Genomic DNA, 22726 nt, shown 5'->3' with positions numbered 1-22726 from the left:
CTCCTCCCCCAACTTCGCAAGGGATAGCACTTAGCCTGGAGATATTTGAAATATAATAGAGAATACAGACTGAAAATTATGATGTTATGGAAAAAGGGTTAAGTAATGTAACAAAACTGGAAAGAAACGACTCAATGAATTCAGAGGAGGGGAAGGTTACTGTCATGTTGAGTGAAAGGAGGTGAAAAAAGCCTTACTGAAATTGGGAACACGTGACATCAGAAGGAAGATGTGTTCAGTGAACATGAGCTCGGTCTTGCAATAAAAGTGAAATGTGATCAAATAAAGACGGGAGATGGGGGAGGAGAGTCCACCAACTGAAGTTTGACTTCGGTGCCTACTCTACATATTTGGCAGAGGGCAGTTCTAGGGACACAATCTCTGCTCCCCAGAACTGGTGGTCCAGAGGCGCAGAAGGTAAGTCAGGAGCCAAGAAAGGGAGCCCAGAGATGAAGAATCAGAAGACATGCATATTTTCTGGAGGAAAACTAGAACAGAAAATATAGTGCTGGGGCTGGGCATGGCAGCTCATGTCTATAATTCCAGCACTTTGGGAGGCCAAGGCAGGAGGATCATTTGAGTCCAGGAGTTCAAGACTGCAGTGAGCTATGATTGCACCACTGCACTCCAGCCTGGACCACAGAGTGAGATACCATCTACTAGAAAAAAAGAAAAAAAAGAAAAGAAGGAAGGAAGGAAGGAAGGAAGGAAGGAAGGAAGGAAGGAAGGAAGGAAGGAAGGAAGGAAGGAAGGAAGGAAGAGAGGGAGGGAGGGAGGGAGGGAAAGAAGAGAAGAGAAGAGAGGAGAGGAGAGGAGAGGAGAGGAGAGGAGAGGAGAGGAGAGGAGAGGAGAGGAGAGGAGAGGAGAGAAGAAAACCCCACAAAGTTGCTCACAACCTGATGATGAGGTCCTGTGATGGTGGAACAAGATCTGATAATTTTAGTGATGTGATCAGTTTGTGCATCAGAACATTTAATCTGACAGAGGAGTGTTAAATGAACTTAAGGGGAAGAGACTGGAGTTGAGGAGATGTGTGGCAGAATCCAGGGAAGACCTACGAAAGCCTGAATGAGAAATAAAGAAGGGCATTTAATACCAAAGGCTGGGAGTGCAGCATCTCCGGAGGACAATTTGACAACACAGCAAGAGTCTCAAAAATGTCTTTATGGCCACTCTGGGTAGCCTATGGGTTAGCCCTGCTCCACAAGAAGCAGTTAGAAAAAAAACCCAAAAAAACAAAAAACAAAAAAAACACCTCTTTATTCTATGACCACCACAATCGCACTCCTAGGAGTTTATCCTAAAAAATAATTCATAAATGCATGCAAACTTTAATCTACAGGGATATTTACCCAGCACTGATGGTAATGGTGAAAAAAGTACAAACAACCTCAATATACAACAATATGTGACGGACTGAATATAGAACATTGATATGCAGGATACTATCCAACCACTAAAAAGTGTTATAAACAAATCCATGGTAGTAAGTAAAAAATCATTTACACAATGATGTGTAGAAAATGATTTGTTTCTTAAAAATGGACAATAATATTGTGCACGCACACAAAGTCTAAAGGAGGCACACCAAAGTGTTGGCAGTGGATATCATCTCTAGGTGGTTAAATTGTTAGAAATTTAAGATTTTTTTTCTGCTTGCTCATATTTTCTAATCCTTTCAATAATATACATACTGCACTGTTCTTATAAGAAGAAAAAAATAAAAATTCATATGAAACAAAATAGCAAAGTCCTCAACTTAGATAGTAGCAGGAGGACTGTATAAGAGATTTGGGGAGAGGAAGGCAAATTGAAAAAGGAAATGAACGATCTGAAAGAATCACACTAATGGATAACCTCCAGTTCCTCTCTTCCTCTCTGTCCTTGTTTATTCTCACTCAGCAGAGGCTTAGACTCCATGTGATCCCTTTCATCTCCTGCCTGGCTCCTATCTCCAGGTCAACTCTGTGGCTATGAAAGTTTAAGCAACAGCACATAAGGAATTGGTCTGTTCATACTTCAGGAAGTTTGGTTGTAGACAATGTACCATCAAAATCCAAATACCACTTTTACTGAAGGTTCCTAACCACAAGAGTACTTCACAAAAATAACTTCTCCTTATACCTCTTCTGTGTGTTACAACAGAAGCCAAGCAATTGTCCAGGGTCAATGGCAGAGATGAAAGTAAAATCTAACTCCAAAAACAGAGTTCTAAGCATCAGACCACCCACATTTAAGTATATATGGGTGTTAAGAAAAATCTGGAACTGGACTCTCCTGTGATCACCAATTTTTCCAAAGAGCTTTGGTCTCCATGATTTTTAACATCTTTTAATAGCTTTTGGCTTTTATAGCTCTTCTCTTTCCCGTCCATATTCCTTGCAAATACATATTATTCAAGCAACTAAGCTGTAAACCAAAAATAAAATTCTAAGACCCCTCAATGGACTTCCTTCTTAGCCAAGGCACTCTTCAAATTTAACCTAAAAGACTGTTTCTGGCCATGATGGTAAGTGGGGGTTGGACCTGCCTCATTATATCTTAAGTCTGATAAGAAATATTTACAATCTATTCTCTCTGAAGCCTGCTACCTAAGGGCTTCATCTCTACAATGAAAACTTTGGTCTCTACAATCCCTTATCTGAACTCAGACATTTCCTTTCTAACAATCCCAGGTCTTTAGGTAAACAACTGTCAACCAGAAAATGTTTAAATCTACCTATAACCTGGAAGCCCTCACCCCACTTCGAGTTGTCCCACCTTTCTGGACAGAATCAATGTATTTCTTAAATGTAACTGATTGAAGTCTCATGTCTCCATAAAATGTATAAAACTAAGCTGCACCCTGACCACCTTGGGCACATGTTCTCAGGATCTCCTGAGGGCTGTGTCACAGGCCATGGTCACTCATATCTGCCTCAGAATAAATCTCTTCCAATATTTTACAGAGTCTCTTTTTTTTTTTTTTTTTGAGACAGAGTTTCACTCTTGTTGCCCAGGCTGGAATGCAAGGGTGCGATCTTGGCTCACTGCAACCTCTGCCTCTCGGGTTCAAGTGATTCTCCTGCCTCAGCCTCCTGAGAAGCTGGGGTTACAGGCGTGCGCCACCACACCTGGCTAATTTTTGTATTTTTAGTACAGACAGGGTTTCACCATATTGGCCAGGCTGGTCTCAAACTCATGACCTCAGGCAATCCACCCACCTTAGCCTCCCAAAGTGCTGGGATTACAGGTATGAACCACCACGCCAGCCCCAGAGTCTGACCCTTTTTGATAACAAAGCAAATGTGTACCCTGTTCCTACTATATGATAAGCCATGTGCCAGGCACTAAAGATACCTCAAAATTGACAACATCTATGTCCTCAAGGAACCACATTTGCAGGTGGGCGGAGGATGAGCACATGCATACATAAAAATTCCAGAATTAGACAACCACTGTATGGGGTAAAATAGAGCAACGCCTTGGAATCATGCTTCTCAGCCCCAGATACTCTATTTCATTGGTCTGTAGAGGGGCCTAAACACTCATTTGTTTTTTTTTAAACTTCTCAAGTGATTGTACTACATAGCCAGGCTTGAAAATCAACTCCAGGAGAGTAATGGGATTGGGAGATGCAGCTACTTTGCCTAAAGCGGTCAGGAAAAGCCTCTGGTGAGGAGGTATTGAGATCTGAATGGTGAAAAGCAGTGGCCAGAAAAAGATTTGAAGGACATGGATGTGAGGAGAAACATCAGTGCGAGCACCCAAAGCAGGCCACCCTTGGCAAGTTCCAAGGGGCAGGGGAAGGGAAAGGGGATGAGGATGAGGAGAGTGGTAAGCATAAAAGGATGCCTGGATTTTATTCTAGGGAAATCAGCTGCTGTTGAAGGGTTTTATGCAGGGGAGTGATGTGACTTGCTTCAGAGTTAGAAAGGTTACGAAGAACACTCAAGACACTGTGGAGCATGGGCCGCCGGGTGAAGCATTGAGCCCAGTTAGAAGCGGCTGCAGTAGGCTGAACCTGCGTTGTACCAAGAGAACCAAGGAGCAGTCAAATCTGGGATACATTTTCTAAACAGCTGTTAAGGCTTAATTACGTGGAGTCTGTGAGGGTCCTGTCCTGGAAGTCACAGCAAGCAGTTTTTAAAGCCCAGGAGCTGGTCAACCCCTCCCCGTCAAGAGGAGACCCAATGGCCAGGGGCTGCAGGGGCTGTGGCAGTCACAGGCACAGACTCTGAGGCTTAGAGGTCACTGAGGATATGAAAACTACCAGTTAGGCAGATGAAGAGGGCGCTCCTGAGTAAAGATTTTTATTTAATATGCTAGTTGATGGTCAGCAAGCACACAAAGGAAGACTCATGGCCCCAATTATGCAAATCCATGACAACTGTTTCTAATCTGATCTGAAAAGAGACAACGAGTGATTACTAATCTTCTAAAAACCATCAGGAATAAGGTAGACAGAAGCTGAGTCCTAGTCTTACCTTTGCCTAACTGGCTGAATGACCTTGTCGGACAAGTTGGAACAGATACCCTTTCTTGTTCCATAAAAGGTGTTTTTCTCAGACGCCTTTCATTCTAAATTCCTGTTTTCTTCCATTTTAGGTTATAGGCAGCCATTCTGTGCCCACCCTGGCTCCAGAAAGGACCTTGGCATTCCCTGGAGTACATTTGTTCTGAGGCCAGCAGGGTTCTTCAGCTCTACTATGTACTCTGGTTCAAATATCTCACCACAGTGTTTGCCAAGGGCCTATTTAAATTCATTGGCTCCAATGAAATCTGACAGATTGAATATTGTTCAAACAAGCAGGCTACTGCCTGGCTTTAAAAGCCTATTAAAGATTTTTATTGGCAATTTTACTGTATTGTTATCATGAATTTGGCCTGTAAATATCACCTCTGTATATATCACTGCCTCCATATTGGCAAAAGTATATATATATATGTAGGCTCTCATAATTGTGAGCTTAAATCAGTACGTAATCTGTCCACACTGCCAGCTCTACTTGGCAGCCCATTGCCTTGCAGCTAACTCCAAACAGCAGTCAAGTTGCCCAAGGCTGACTGTGCCAACCAGGGGCACTTACTGGGGTATTCTTATAACCCCAACATTCTCTTTCTTATCAGATGGATCAAGGACATTTGACAAGTAAGATTCATCTCTTTTCTAGTTCTCACTTGCTAGTACATAGTTAATTCAAGTAACACTAGAAAATATCTTTACTCTTCCTATACCCCATTTATTCTTTCCCTCCCTATAAAATAACCACTTCCCAATGAGATGAGAAGAATCTGCCCCAGTGTCCTTGCCACCTCCCTCAACCTCTCATCTTTTAACCTTTAAGTCATAAATATGCTCCAATCATGGCCAGTCCCTACAAAGATGATATCGCATCAAGGAAAAGAACCACTACAAGCTTTTAAAACTATAGACAAATCATATTCACCATCTCCACAATTCTTTAGATAAATATCCTTTATTTCTTAAATACTAGTAGACATCACTTAAAAACCTCAAAAAGCTATCTTATTATACTACATTGTTCCTATTTTGTGTAATTACCAACACTGAGAGCAGAATTTAATAATGTGCATGACAAATAGTCTGCATTTTAATTACACCATGGATATTTTGAGGTCTACCAAAGACTTTTTTTTTTTAAAGGAAAAGTGTACTAAGTTTAAACAAACAAAAAACATCATAAACTCCTCATTTTAAATTAGGTATTGCCTTCAAAGCAGGGGGAAATCAAAAGAGGTAAAGAAAGACCATTGAGGAAAAAAGGGAAAAGTAATTGTAAACCATGATGGAAAACTGATTTAGGCAAATAAAGCCGATTTAAAAATCTAGGTTTCCTAAATCTTTCCTTGTTCTACTAATTAAGGCTGGATAAAAAGGTCTCAATGTTATCAAAATGGCAAATGAAGAAGGATAATGGGGAAACCACAAATAAGAAATCAGTAATCATAAAGCCAGCAGGCGTATGAATTTGTCAGTTAGCGTATACTGGCCTACACTACATAAAGTAGCATGTTGGTTTATTCTCATTACCACTGGATAACCAGGTACTTTGAATGCACCTGAGGACAGAAAGACTGGCCTGCATGCAAGGGCACACACTACCAAACCCTTCGCTTCTCTAACTGGTAGTCTCCAGTTTGATCATTCCCTTAATTCAGGGCTGAAAACCACAAAAGTACCTATGGGGTATGGAAGGCACAGCCCGGGAACAGAATTTTCCCATACATACTTTTAGTCAATGCCCATATTACCTATGTTTGCTCTCAGCTCAAATAACATTTTAAAATACCAAAAATTGATTGAGTTAAATGATTTTTAATTGGAACACAATGCCTTTCTCAATAGGTTTTTCTGAATCTCTGAAGCAAGGTAATGATGATTAAAACAATATTCTAAAACAAACAAAAGTCACATAAGCACAGGCACACAAAAAGTGACAAAACAAACATGCTACTTTCTTGCATCTGCTGTTGATCAATTCCTAGTTTGTCACTGTTAAAAAAATAAAAATACATCAGCAGTAAACTAAAATTAAAAAAAAACACATGAAATCAAAATTATACTGATTCCCCTTTGAGAAACATTATCAATTAGTCAGGAACATTTTAGCATTTTCTTTCATTCAACTATAATTCTTACATTTTGGATATACACAAAACCTCTCTTGATGTGATTGTAATAAAAGCCCTTGGCAAAGCAAAAATTAAATGACTGAAATAGCCCTTATCATTTTAAGAAATAAAATTATTCATGGTGTGGGCAAGAAGAAATAAAAATACCCAGGCTTGAGCCAGAATATCACACAAAAAAAGCCAACATTAATATCTGCTGTGCCAGCTGAATTCAAATTAACCCAATTTTTACATGTTAATTAAACCAGCTATTTTCTTCTTATTGTATTTTTGCTTCTTAAATAGTAGAGTCTACAAGTGATTCCCAACAGACTTGTTCCAACAACAATGACGTATTCATTTACTTCTATTATGACCGTACAATACAGTAACTGAGCAGTAATTTTTCACAGTCAATTACATGTGTGGTTCTTTATGCTTAGAGATGCTGAAATAATGTGTACTATAGAGCCATATGCCCAAATCTCTAGTCTGCCAGAGGCAGTTGCCTGGGTAACACATTTTCTCTCCGGTTTAGCATAACCCTTCATTGAGTATCATTAGGTGTCATTAAATAGCAAACATTAACATGAACTTCAATATACTACTTAGATAGAGTCATTTTACCCATGTAAACAAGTGTTCCATCATTTATCTAAGCTTAAAATAGATTATGATTTTCTGTATTTAAGACCATAAAAAAGAAAAAAAAAGTGCCCATGTTTTGATTTCAGATTGAATTTGCAGAAATTTCTGATAACATAAGAGAACTCAGACCAAGTTTTAGAATAATATTTCATAATATTATGGTCATAATATTCAAAGTAAGCAAAGAAATATTAGGTTTTAAAAAGTACTCAATCCTATAAAATAATTCCATCAATTGTATCTCAGATGAAAGATTATTGCACCCTCTTTAATAAGGACTGGGGAGAATGCACTCAAATTCAGCAACAAAATGAACTTTTAAAAAGAATAATAAAAGATAAAATAAAAAATAAAATAATAAAAATAATAAAAGAACTTTTAAAAAGAACTCTTAAAAAGAATAAAGTGCTTAAAAATCAAGGTATATAGGAATAAATACAAAGTATGGGATACATTGTTCATTATCTAAAATTTTTTTACAGCGTTATTGACATATAATCGACAAAAATTGTATATATTTAAAGTGTACGATGTGTTATTTTTATATACATATACACTGAAAAATGATTACCACTATCAAGCTAATTAACACATGCACCACATAGTTGTTTCATATAGTTAAAATATTTTAAATGTTCAAAATTTAATGAAGTACTATATGGTTTAGATGTGGCAATATAGAGTTTATACAGGGTGTTCTAGAGCAATGTCTGCATTAAGAGTAGCAACAGGGGGGAAAAAAAAAAAGAGTAGCCACAGTCTCAAATACTCTCCATCAGTCCTCTACCCTACACCACCCCAAACAAGCATCCACATCTAAAAAAAACAATGTGCTTTCTCTACAGTCTCAACAGTCCCAATCCGATTTTCACTCCCAAACCAAGGAATTATGATGGTTCTGAGATACATCATCATTTCAGATGAACCTAAACTCAGCCTATAAGCAATCACAGCTTTTCTTCTATCATCCACATCACAAAGGGGCTCCAAATTGTCAATGTTAATTTTAAAGGACACATATAAAAAGAAAATGAATCATCAAATGGCACTACTACCCCAATTTATTTTCTTACCACTCCTAGTATAGAAGAAGGGTAGATTCTAAAATCCTGGCAGCAAGGGCAAAGGGACTCCATAGAAGTTCAGGAGGCAGCATCAAAGCTGTCTACAGTCAACTTAGAATAACAAAAAAGAGAGGCTGGCCAAGAATAAATGAGTTCTTCCTGGTTATGGGGAATGAGATTCCAGACACTACTATGATGATGAAGTGGAATTTTTTTTTTTTCTTGCACCTGTTTCCTAACGCAAAATAAGAAAGAAATAGTCACACAAAATTGGGCAACTTGGACTTGGGTACCACGCTCCTACCTCCACTGCTCCAAAAATAGTCATCTGTTTGCAAAAGTAAATCAAACCTCAATCACGAGTTCAGTCCAAGGGCTGGGAAGTAGTTAGCAGGAAAAAAATTATTTGCTTTTAATTGTATATTCCATTTTGGTTTCAGCACTCTGTTTTGAATGAATGTTTCTATGAGGCAAATTATAAGAAACAAATTGACAGCAAGGATAAATAAATCTTTATGCAAAACATTTTCAAGATATACTGGTATCAGGAGAAATTAAGTTGCATCTCTGATACCTCCATGCCAATTCACATTCTGAAATTATCTAAGACATTCTACAATTTCAAATAAAATTTTAAGAAATTAAAACTAAATGGTATAAATGGTAATGACTGGGAAATGTAGCCTAATACCTTATGAAATGTTATAAATAAGAATTAAAATAAAAAGTGATTTCTAAAGCCAGGCACAATTGCACGTGCCTGTGTTCTCAGCTGCTCGGAAGGCTAAGGTGGGAGGGTCACTTGAGCCCAGGAGTTTGAGACCAGCCTGGGCAACAGAATGAGTTCTCATGTTCATTTTTTGTGAAAAAGGTAAAAAGTAATTTCTGCTTACAATATTCTGATTAAGCAGCATTTCTAGATTTTACCCCAAATCCACAATAAACAGAATACTACTATTCCCACCACTATTCCCAATACAGATTAAAATTTTACTAAATGAACATACTTTGCTTGCTTAAAAACTGGCACAAGATCTGGTAAAGAAAAAGACATATACATTAGTCATGTTTTGTCATACAAATAGCCACAGCAAAATACAGTGAATTCACCTATTAACACAGGCCACCTGTGAATATAGATTTTCAGAAAATAACCAAAGGAGTTTATTATGATTGTTTGAGCCCATTCTATTTAGGTTCATTTTTTTTTTCTTTGCTCATAGAATAACCTATATAAGTGCTGAAAAACAGTTAAGAAAAATTTTCTGTCCCAATTGATCTGGTATGTTTCCCTATCCTATGTCATGCTATCTCTGCACTTCTTACCAAGTTCTATTTCTAAAGGTCTCCTAACAATTTCAAGCTTTTTTAAAAAGCAGGCCATTACAACACAGAACAGTAATTGTAAAAGATCATCAAAATTAGAAACTGTTGGGAGTACTTTATATTTTTGCAAGAGGAAATTAAGCTACACAACTTTTGAGACTCTCTTGCATTTACTAGGTATAAGTATTGCAGAAAAGCAACATCAATATTTTAATGCTTTTTCCTTCAGAAGTTGGTGATTGTTTTATTTCTCAACTTAGGAAAAAAAAAAACTCTAGGCTGGGCATGGTGGCTCACGCCTATAATCCCAGCACCTTGGGAGGCTAAGGCAGGCGAATCACCTGAGGTCAGGAGTTCGAGACTAGCCTGGCCAACATGGTGAAACCTCGACTCTACCAAAAATACAAAAATTAGCCAGGTGTGGTGACAGACACCTGTGATCCCAGCTAATCAGGAGGCTGAGTGAGGCAGGAGAATTGCTTGAACCCAGGAGGCCAGAGGTTGCAGTGAGCTGAGATCACACCACTACACTCCAGCCTGGGTGATAAAGCGAGACTCTGTCTCAAAAAAAGAAAAAAACTCTAGAAGAAAGCACTGAATCAGAAAATCATAAAGCAAACAGAAGGAGGGTTTCAATACGAATTACATGTTCAGCTAAATCCTTAGGTGCTTTCAGGGTTTTGCCGAAGTAGATGCAATATCCTCAGTGAATCTAAAAAATTATGTTCTAAATAACTTGAAGAATAATGTGAACAACCAAATTTCACTAAAAGAGCAGAGACATGGCTGTCTTCACTTAACTCTACTGCAAAAGGCAGTTAACTTACCAGACCATAAGCCATAAACGAGTGAGGACATGAGTCCAGTCCTTTGCAAGGATGCTGAAGAATGGGGCAGGATTCTCAAAACTACGATAATCTAATCCTATATATAGGTGGTTTTCTCAACACAAAGAATCCCTCAGAATAAGTTAACAAAAACTAGAACAACCCCAAAATACTGTGGAAGCAGCCTACATGGGGAGGAGAAAAGTGAAGACAGGAGAAGAAAAAAGATTTGCTAAAAGTTTTAGATCTGTTACAAAAAAAAAAAAAAAAAAAAGGCTCCACAGAATATTACAGTGGTCCTGGGAGAAAAATGACAGCAGAGATTTTAACATGTAAAAATTCAAAGAAGGAACCATAGAGAGAAATCTAAGAATCCCACCTCTTCTGGATAATACCTCACATGTGCATGCAACATTATGTATTCAATCCATTCATATTCGACAAATATTTATGGAGTGCCACTATGTGCCAGCCATGTTCTAGGATCTGCAGACTCAGCAGTGAACAAAACAGACAAAAATCCCTGCTTTCATTGAGCTTACAGTCAAGTGTGTGGGGAAGAGGAGGAGACAAAAAAACAACTAATGAAACCCACATGTATTATACATGATAACCACCATAAGAAAGCCCTAAAGGAAGTGAGTGAGCTTCTCAGGGGAAGTGCCTTACAGAAGGAAAAGGAGGCACAAGGCCTTTAGGTGGGACGAAGCATGGTGTGTTCAAGGTGTGGCAAGAAGACCAATGTCACCAGAAGAAAGTAATTAAGGAGAAGAGCAGCAGATGGAGTGAGAGGCTGGGGAGGTAACGTAAGGAGAGAGTACCACAAGGCCTTGCTGGCCATGAGAAGGGCTTTGGCTTTTACTCTGAGTGAAAATGGAGAGTCATAAAGGGTTGTGAGCCAGAGAGTGACATAATCCAACTCAGATTTTAACAGAATCACTCTGGCTGCCCAGGAAGACTTGGTGAGTGGTTATTACAATAAGCCAGGTGAGAGATGGTCATGCATGCATATGGATATGGAGTAACATCCTCCATAATGCTGAGTAGAATTTTTAAAAAGTAAATCAAGTAAAATGCAGGGTCACATCATTGGGTGTTTAATCACTCAGTGGGAATGATTCTAGAGAACTAGCCAACTGGAAGCCACACACCAATCACCAGTTGCACTGCATCTGAATTTGCACTGATACAGAGTGAACTAATCGAGTTGTAGTATTTTTTCTTTTTTTGTTTGTTTTATTTAATAAACTGTTCTTGAAATTGTACTTGCAAAGAAAGTAAAAATGAAGCAGACCTGCAGGGGTGTGTACATTTGCTATCTTACTGCCCATTTGAAGCATCTTCACTAGCAGTTGGCATAGCACTATCTTCGCTATGTTGGGTATAGACTGAATGTGGGCTGTGTGTTGGAAACCAACCTGATGAGTCTTTTACTAAGCACTCTTATTGGACACCCTGGTCAGAGAGCCTTAAGTCATCAATCCTTCACAGATGACCACAGCAGTTATAAGCCACAGTTGGAAACTTCTTTATATTTTTTTTCTATATGACTTTATGAAACAAGACCAAAAACAGAGCTTGTCTTAGAGTTTACCTTTGAATCTTTTCTTATTTGGGGACTTGCCTCCAGACTTATTTACTGGGTCTCTTTCTTGGTCAACTTTCCAGCATCTTCCTTTTTTTGTATTATCCTTGCTGGTATCATAAAGCCTTAACAGCAGTTGCTACTACTGTCACCCTTCCAAGAAATTGGGCAGAGGGGGTACTGACGATACATATACTGATAGTGAGGCCAACCAGACTGGCTGTAAGATTTGAAGAGAGGCGTGAAAGAAAAGAAGGAAGCAAGGATGTCTCCAGAGTTTGGGGCCTGAGCAACTGCAAGACAGAATCTACTGAGCAAGCAATAGGAAAGAATGCTTGGAGAGAGAAGGCTCAGGAGCCTAGGTCAGGACATGTGAGGTTTGAGGGGACTATTAGGTATGCAAATGGAATCTCACAGAAACAGCAGGGAGGAGAGGGCTGGAGACATAAAAGTAGAAGTTATGAAGTATTTAGCACCATGAGATGGGACAAGATCACCCAAAAAGTAGTCAGGTAAAACCAGAGATGTGAGAACCAGTGAGATCTGAGGGATGCAAGGGAACATGGTATACTGAATGTGAAATGAGTATTGCAAAAAGGGGTAAGAGGCAAGTGTTAACCAGAGAACTAATATTATCATTGGATTCTGATGTGAGGATTGTAACAAGGGCAGATTAGAGCCTAGTAGAGCAGCAGAGGAAACTTGGGGAGAGTGGATTCAAGAATGAATGGGCAGGCTGGGTGCGGGGGCTCACACCTGTAATCATAGGAATTTGGGAGGCAGAGGCAGGTGGATCACTTGAGGCCAGCCTGGACAACATGGTGAAACCCTGTCTCTACCAAAAATACAAAAATTAGCTGGGCATGGTGCCATGCACCTGTAATTCCAGCTACTCAGGAGGCTTGAACCCAGGAGGTGGAGGTTGCAGTGAGCTGAGATCGTGCCACTGCACTCCAGCCTGGGTGACAGAGCAAGACTCCATCTCAAAAAAAATGAATGGGCAGAGGAATTAATTGTAAGGGCCAGAATAGACAGTGCTTTTGATGAGTGTTGCAGAAAGAAGAGAAATGGAGCAGAATCTGAAGAGGAAAGTGTAATTATGAGGAGTTTTTCTTCACATGGAAGGTCTGTTTGCCGCCAGCAAAGATGCCAGGAATTGCGGAAGAGAAGTAGGAGGTGAGGGAAGGAAGAACAGAGGGAAGGAATGAGAGAAGGAAGGAATGTTGGAACAATATCTGTAGGTAAATTGAGAAGGGAAAGCTAACTAAACTTCCCTGAAGTTTATTTCATTGGTTGACAACATACAAGCATTCACCGAGCAAGTAACAACCCCATTTAATCAGATGAGAAAACAGGCTTACATAGGATAGGTGACTTGTCTAAGATCCCACAGATTTTAAGAGACCTAGCAAAATGTGTCTTTTCGAATACTATCAGTGATCCTTTCAGTATATAATGCTTTTCCCATGCAAAAGACCCATTGTTATCAGGATGGCATTTAGCAGGAGGAATAAGAGTGACTCTGTAACATCGAAGCCATTTCCTGTATGAGTGGACAGGGAAGCAGATAGCATAGGAAGTGTTTGGTGCAGGGAAAGCAGAACATACGAGCGAGTGAGATGGTATTCTGATAGTAAAGTTCATCTCATCATTAGGGTTTGTCCATTGCTCTTTGACGACAACCCTAAAATGGTTTGGGAAAAGAGCCTGATGACCCAAATAATGTAAACCTTAAAAGCACTGGTCTGTAAACTTTAAGATATTGGAATAAACTAGAAAAATAATTTTAAATGTATATGCTTACACTATGCAGCCATAAAAAGGAATGAGGAAGATTTCTTTACATATTCAAAACATATGACTAAGAGATAAAAGCAACTGTGTGTGAGTGTGCTGTATGTGTGTGTGCGTGTCTGTCTTCCCTGGAGACTAATATTATACAAATGCTGTGATGGTTAATTTTATGAGTTACCTCGACAGCAACATGTAGTAGTCAGATTAAACATTATTTCTGGGTAAGTCTATAGGGGTGTTTCTGGACGAGATCTGCATATAAATAGGCAGTCTGGGTAAAGTAGATTGCTCTCCCAATGTGGTAGACAATATCCAATCCACTGAGGTCCTGAATAAACCAAAAAGGTGGAGAAAGGGATAACTTGCTTTCTCTACTTGAGTGTTAGAGCTGAAACATGGATCTACTCCTGCTCTCAGACTGGGAATTACACCATTGGCTCCCTGGTTCTCAGGCCTTTGGACTCAAACTGAATTACACCATTGGCTTTCCCAGATCTCCAGCTTGCAGACAGCTGATACTGGGAGTTGTCAGCCTCCACAGCCATGTGAGACAAGTCCTTAAAATAAATGTCTTTATTATTTACATGTATATTTGCATGTGTATTTGTTTCTCTTTATATAAATATACATAGATACCCACATATGTGGGTGTATATATGCCCTATTGGGTCTGTTTCATTGGCAAACCCTAGTATACATGCACATATACTACATATATACACACACACACTCCCTCAAAGGAGCGTATATATAGTATATAGAGTTGATAGAGCTGACTTTTGGATATGAATGGGGAAGGAAAGATGAACATAAATACACATATCAATTTACTTATATTGATACCCTGTGGGAGGAGAAACCAAAAAAGTAATACAAAAAAGAATGACATATAAAAAGGAAGGAAGAGTCAGGGTGAAAAGGATGGGCATGTTAAGACAGACTTCCCTGAGCATACCTTCCTTCTGTCGTGTAGTTTTGATTTGGGAAACACATGCTTTACATATTCAAAAATTAAATTAAGGTGAAAATAAAAAAGGCAATCCCTAAAAATTGAAAACAAACTGAAAAAACGAACCTAACTATATATATCAAGTTGGTGGCAAAACCACACTGAATTAAATGTATTCTTCCCAATAACTTTAGAATACAGTATTTTAACTATATATACTTTGTGGAACACAGTATAAGTACAATTGATCTAAAAAGAAATCTTAAACTTCATTCAGTACCTAGCTGTTGGCAGCAATAAAGGTGTTACTATTTTGGATATATCCTACACATGGCAAATATGTAATATTGTGAATATTGCTGGTAACCAGGATTTTCAATGAAAGAGCAAAGAGATAGAAAAATCAAAAAAATAAAATTACTTTGGATTTAACTGTGTCAGTTTATCTTTACGTTTGAAATATCAGCATGAATGGAAAATTTTTTCTCTAATGAATTGAAAAGGCATCAGCTGGGTGCGATAGCTCACACTTGTAGTTCCAGCACTTTGGGAGGCCAATGTGGCGGGATCATTTGAGCCCAGAAGTTCAAGACCAGCCTGGGAAACATAGCGAAACCCCATCTTTACAAAAAAGTTTAAAAATTTAGCCAGCCAAGGTGGTGTGTGCTTGTGGTCCCAGCAACTCCAGAGGCTGAGGCAGGAGGACCACTTGAGTCTGGGAAGTTGAGGCTGCAGTGAGCCATGATTGTGCCACTACACTTCAGCCTGGACAACAGCGCAAAACCCTAACTCAAAATAATAACAATAAATAAAGAGGAGAGAAAAACAAAAGGTCTCAAAGTAGTGACAACTCAAAAGAAGGAAGCACACCTAATCCTCGGATTGTGGTCTATAAATACAACTGCCTGCTAAAAAGAAGAGCTCCAGAGAGAAAGGTCGGATTACCCACAAAGGGAAGCCCATCAGACTAACAGCAGATCTCTCTGCAGAAACCCTAAAAGCCAGAAGTGAGTGGGGGCCAATACTCAACATTCTTAAAGAAAAGAATTTTCAACCCAGAATTTCATATCCAGCCAAACTAAGCTTCGTAAGTGAGGCAGAAATAAAATCCTTTACAGACAAGCAAATGCTGAGGGATATCGTCACCACCAGGCCGGCCTTACACGAGCTCCTAAAGAAAGCAGTAAATATGGAAAGGAAAAACCGTTACTAGCCACTGGAAAAACAAATCAAAACCAAAATGTAAAGACCATCGACACTATGAAGAAACTGCATCAACTAATGGGCAAAATAAACGGCAAGCATCATAATGACAGGATCAAATTCACACATAACAATATTAACCTTAAATGTAAACGGGCTAAATGCCCGAATTCAAAGGCACAGACTGGCAAATGGGATAAAGAGTCAAGACCCATCAGTGTGCCATATTCAGGTGACCCATCTCACATGCAAAGACACACACAGACTCAAAATAAAGGGATGGAGGAATATTTACCAAGCAAATGGAAAGCAAAAAAAAGGGCAGGGAGTGAAATCCTAGTCTGATAAAACAGATGTTAAACCAATAAAGATCAAAAAAGACAAAGAAGGGCATTACATAATGATAAAAGGATCAATCCAACAAGAAGAGCTAGCTATCCTAAATATATATGCAGCCAATACAGGAGCACCCAGATTCATAAAGCAAGTTCTTAGAGACCTACAGAGAGACTCAGACTCCCACACAATAATAGTGGGCAACTTTAACACCCCACTGTCAATATTAGACAGATCAGAGACAGAAAATTAACAAGGATATTCAGAACTTGAACTCAGCTCTGGACCAAGCAGAACTAATAGACATCTACAGAACTCTCCAACCCAAATCAAAAGAATATACCTTCTTCTCAACACCACATAGCACTTCTTCTAAAATTGACCACATAATTGGAAGTAAAACACTCCGCAGCAAATGCAAAAGAATGGAAATCAAAACAAACAGTCTCTCAGAGCACAGTGCAATCAAATTAGAACTCAGGACTAAGAAACTCACTCAAAACCACACAGCTACATGGAAAATGAACCACCTGCTCCTGAATGACTACTGGATAAATAACGAAATTAAGAGAGAAATAAATAAGTTTTTTGAAACAAATGAGAACAAAGACACAACATACCAGAATCTCTGGGACACAGCTAAAGCAGTATTTAGAGGGAAATTTATAGCACTAAATGCCCATAGGGAAAGCGGGAAAGATCTAAAATCAACACTCTAAACATAACAATTAAAGAACTTGAGAAGCAAGAGCAAACAAATTCAAAGCTAGCAGAAGACAAGAAATAACTAAGATCAGAGCAGAACTGAAGGAGACACAGAAACAAAAAACCCTTCAAAAAAAAAAAAATCATGAATCCAGGAGCCAGTTTTTTGGAAAGATTAACAAAATAGATAGAACTCTAGCCAGACTAATAAAGAAAAGAGAGAAAAATCAAATAGATACAATAAAAAATGAAAAAGGGGAGATCAGCACTGATCCCACAGAAATACAAACTACTATCAGAGAATACTGTAAACACTTCTACACAAATAAACTAGAAATCTAGAAGAAATGGATAAATTCCTGGACACATACACCCTCCCAAGACTAAATTAGGAAGAAGTTGAATCCCTGAATAGACCAATAACAAGTTCTGAAATTGAGGCAGTAATTAACAGCCTACCAACCAAAAAAAGCCCAGGACCAGATGGATTCACCGCCAAATTCTACCAGAGGTACACAGAGGAGCTGGAACCATTCCTCCTGAAACTATTCCAAACAACAGAAAAACAGGGACTCCTCCCTAACTCATTTTATGAGGCTAGCAGCATCCTAACACCAAAATCTGGCAGAGACACAACAAAAAAAGAAAACTGCAGGTCAATATCCCTGACGAACATTGATATGAAAATCCTCAATAAAATACTGGCAAACCGAATCCCGCCACACATTAAAAAGCCTATTTACCATGATCAAGTCGGCTTCAATCCTAGGATGCAAGGGCTGGTTCAACATACGTGATAATCAATAAATATAATCCATCACATAAACAGAACCAATGACAAAGACCACATAATTATCTCAATAGATGCAGAAAAAGCCTTCAATAAAATTCAACACCCTTTCATGCTAAAAACACTCAATAAACCAGGTATTCATGGAATGTATCTCAAAAAGAATAAGAGCAATTTATGACAAACCAACAGCCAATATCGTACTAAATGGGCAAAAGTTGGAAGCATTCCGTTTGAAAACCAGCACAAGACAAGGATGCCGTCTTTCACCACTCCTATTCAAAACAGTATTGGAGGTTCTGGCCAGGGCAATCAGGCAAGAGAAAGAAATAAAGGGTATTCAGATGGAAGACAGGAAGTCAAATTATCTCTGTCTGCAGATGACATGATTATATATTTAGAAAACCCCATCATCTCAGCCCAAAACCTCCTTAAGCTGATAAGCAACTTCAGCAAAGTCTCAGGATACAAAATCAATGTTCAAAAATCACAAACATTCCTATACACCAATAAAAGACAAACAGAGAGCCAAATCATGAGCAAACTGCCATTCACAATTGCTACAAAAAGAATAAAATACCAGGGAATACAACTTACAAGGGATGTAAAGGACATCTTCAAGGAGAACTACAAATCACTGCTCAAGAAAATAAGAGAGGACACAAACAAATGGAAAAACATTCCATGCTCATGGATAGAAAGATTCAATATTGTGAAAATGGCCATACTGCCGAAAGTAATTTATAGATTCAATGGTATTCCCATCAAGCTACCATTGACTTTCTTCACAGAATTAGAAAAAACTACTTTAAATTTCATATGGAAACAAAAAAGAGCCTGTATAGCCAAGACAATCCTAAGCAACAAGAACAAAGCTGGAGGCATCATGCTACCTGACTGCAAACTATACTATAAGGCTACAGTAACCAAAACAGCATGGTACTGGTACCAAAACAGATATATAGACCAATGGGACAAAACAGAGGCCTCAGAAATAACACCACACATCTACAGCCATCTGATCTTTGACAAACTTGACAAAAACAAGAAATGGGGAAAGGATTCTCTATTTAAATGGTATTGGGAAAACTGGCTAGTCATAGGCAGAAAACCGAAACTGGACCCCTTCCTTACACCATATACAAAAATTAACTCAAGATGGTAAATATTTAAACGTGAGATCTAAAACCATAAAAACCCTAGAAGAAAAACTAGGCAATACCATTCAAGACACAGGCATGTGCAAAGACTTCATGATTAAAACACCAAAAGCAATGGCAACAAAAGCCAAAATTGACAAATGGGATCTAATGAAACTAAAGAGCTTCTGCACAGCAAAAGAAACTATCATCAGAGTGAACAGGCAAACTACAGAATGGGAGAAAATTTTTGCAATTTATCCATCTGACAAAGGACTAATATCCAGAATCTACAAGGAACTTAAACAAGTTTACAAGAAAAAAACAACTCCATCAAAAAGTGAGCAAAGGATATAAACAGACACTTCTCAAAAGAAGACATTCATTGTCCAACAAACATATGAAAAAAAGCTCATCATCACTGGTCATTAGAGAAATGGAAATCAACACCACAATGAGATATCATCTCATGCCAGTTAGACTGGAGATCATTAAAAAGTCAGGAAATAACAGATGCTGGAGAGGATGTGGAGAAATAGGAATGCTTTTATACTGTTGGTGGGAGTGTAAACTACTTCAACCATTGTGGAAGTCAGTGTGGTGATTCCTCAAAGATCTAAAACTAGAAATATCATTTGACCTAGCAATCCCATTACTGGGTATATACCCAAAGGATTACAAATCATTCTGCTATAAAGACACATGCACACGTATGTTTATGGCAGTACTATTCACAACAGCAAAGGCTTGGAACCAACCTAAATGTCCATCAATGATAGACTGAACAAAGAAAATGTGGCACACATACACCATGGAATACTATGTAGCCATAAAAAAGAATGAGCTCATGTCCTTTGTAAGGACATGGATGAAGGTGGAAACCACCATTCTCAGCAAACTAACACAGGAACAGAAAACCAAACACCGCAAGTTCTCACTCATAAGTGGTAGTTGAACAATGAGAACATATGGGTACAGGGAGGGAAACATCACACACTGGGGCCTGTTGGGTGGTGGGGGGCAAGGATATATTAGGAGAAATACCTAACGTAGATGGGTGCAGCAAACAACCATGGCACTTGTATACCTATGTAACAAACCTGCACGTTCTGCACATGTATCCCAGAACTTAAAGTACAATAATAAAAAAATGGGGGGCTTCAAGAAGAACAGATGATTCCAGGTTTGGGGCAGGAAATATATAAAATAACAACCTAGTTTGCCAGAAATCAAGGAAGCTACCAAAATCAATGGATCATATCAAAAAGGACAAAAGAGATAATATAAAAGGGTTCCTAGTGGCCAAAGATAAGATATTGCAGTTAAAACACAAACACAGAAAAACCTATAAGTTCATAATAATCAATATAAAAAAGACCCCAATTCCCCCACCTTACAAAACACAACTCATTGAAGTTACAACAGCACCAACTCCTTATGCTGAGAATTGGCTCAGACCAAATAAGTAATTACATTGACTCTCATCTCTAAGCATATATCTCACAGCCTGCCTCTCTAATTGCATGTTTAACAGGGATGTCAATATTAAAATGTCCTAAAGAACTCTTAATTTTGCTTCCAAACCTACTCTTCTCCCAACATTCCCTATCTCATTTGCTTATATTGCCATTCCCCATATTTCATATCTAATCCATCAATAAAATCCCAAATCCAACCACTTCTTACCATTCCACTCTAGTCTTGCCATCACCTTTTACACAGATTACTGCAGCACAGTCCTAATTTCCCTTTCTTCCACTGTCACCCACTTCATCCCATTCTCTCAAATCAGCCAGGCAAAACCTTTCAAAATGTAATGCAGATCATGCTATTCCCATGCTCAAAACTCCCCAATTACTTCTACTACTGTCAAAATACAATTCTACAACATCTACATAACCTGGCCCCGGGATACATTTTTACTTCTTTCACTCTCCTATCAACCCTCTCTACTAGCTGGTCTCTTTACTGCTTCTCAAATATGCCAAGCACCCTCCCCTCTCAGGCTCTTTGCACGTTATCTCCTCTATTCTTCTCTATTGAGAAGGCTCAATCCCTAGAGTCTCCCACAGCTCACTCCTTCATTCAAGCCTCTACCCAAATGTCACTTTTCAGAGAGATCTTCCCTGACCACTTTATCAACCATAGCACTTTCATAAATACAACAACCTACCTCTGTATTTTGTTTACATTATCTGTTTGCTATATAAAAGCACACTGTTTAGAACGGTGCCTGGCACATAGTTGGTGTCAATATATATTTGTTAAATGAGTTACCAAATCTGAAATTAACCTATATTTTTCAAGTATCAAAGTTCTCTCAGATGTGTAGCAGAAGGTCATTTTACCTTACCATATATATCATTTATTTCAGAGACTAAGTTACTCTATAATTTCTGACAATTAAGTTCTTTCACCAGTTATCTTCTTTCACCTTTTGCATATTACAGACTGAAGATCTCAAAATCTTTACATCAGATTGCAAGAGAAGTCTTACTTTACTCTCAAAAACCTTCATTAAAATCTGTGAATCTCACTGTATTTACTAGGAAACGACTCACTGACAATCATGCCACAATTATGCCACAATCAATGGGAAAGTTGGGCACTACATTTCCTAATGTTTCTGTCTTAGTCCATTTTATGCTGCTAGAGCAGAATACCTGAGACTGAGTAATTCATTTTAAAAATTTACTTCCTCACTGTTCTGGGATTTGGAAGTCCAAGATCAAGGCACTGGCATTGAGGGTTTTCTTCTGGGTCGTCCCATGATGGAAGGCATCGCATGGGCAAGGGAAAGAGAGGGGAAAGAGAAAAACTCATCCTTTTATAAGAAACCCATTCCTGAGATAAAGAACCCCCTCCTATATACCACATGCCTGCGATAAAAGCATTAATATATTCATCTCTTAAAGGTCCCCACCTCCCAACGTTGTTGCAATAGACTAAGTTTCCAACACATGAACTTTCAGGACACATTCAAACTACAACAGTTTGCTTCATGAATTCCTCACAGCTTAGTACAAGACTGTTTTAATTTAAGCAACCCCACATCCTGTACCTCTAATTCTGACATTGGTAAAGAAGCAGATTTGCAACTAGCTAGGAAACAGAGCTTACATTTGATTTCCTTTCCTTTAAAATTTTAGATTTAATTTTTAAACACCTATGGTCTAGATCAAGCAAACCAAACAATTAATCCAGCCGATCTTCCTACACTAACACCAAACAACGAAAAAGGAAAGGAACAGTATTTGCTCTTTCAAGCATTCACTGAGCAGCATCATATGCTGGGAAGAATATGGAAGAACTATTGGTATTTTAAGCTGGCCCAGTAAAGATACTTATTCTTATTCTGAGAATATGATATGCAATAGTAGCTCAAGGTTCAATATAAGAATAGTAAAAAAGGGAAAAGTGTTCCAAAGTCTCCTCAGTCAAAAAAAAAAAAAAAAAAAAAAAAGAGTAAGAGGTAAGCAAGGCCAGTTTTTCATCAGTTTAGGTATGGGTGATGAAGAGGCTCTCATGGAGGTTTTATGTTCGCCTCATGTTGGTCAAATATGAGGGCTAATGACTACTCTCAAGGGCAAAGAATCTTGCAAAGGCCATCAGAACTTCTAAGCAAAGACATATGCTAAGTTCTTGTGCAAAGCTCAATTTTAAACATTCTTCTCTACGCATAGAAAGTTTCATGGTAGAGCAGATTGGGCACAAGCCAGAAAGAACTGGGTCCAAATGCTAGTTC

At 38.6% G+C, this 22726-nt stretch overlaps 1 protein-coding gene across 8 annotated transcripts in view; it reads right to left on the bottom strand.

Annotated features, from left to right (window-relative positions):
• Nucleotides 1-22726, bottom strand: part of SLC25A13 (solute carrier family 25 member 13) — a 199861-nt gene that overhangs the window by 128840 nt on the left and 48295 nt on the right. The gene's annotated exons all lie outside the window — the stretch shown is intronic.

Source organism: Macaca fascicularis, chromosome 3, assembly GCF_037993035.2.
Source record: "Macaca fascicularis isolate 582-1 chromosome 3, T2T-MFA8v1.1".
Lineage (NCBI taxonomy): Eukaryota > Metazoa > Chordata > Mammalia > Primates > Cercopithecidae > Macaca > Macaca fascicularis.
The sequence above is the reverse complement of the archived record's forward strand: the minus strand, read 5'-3'. Positions and strand labels throughout refer to the sequence as shown.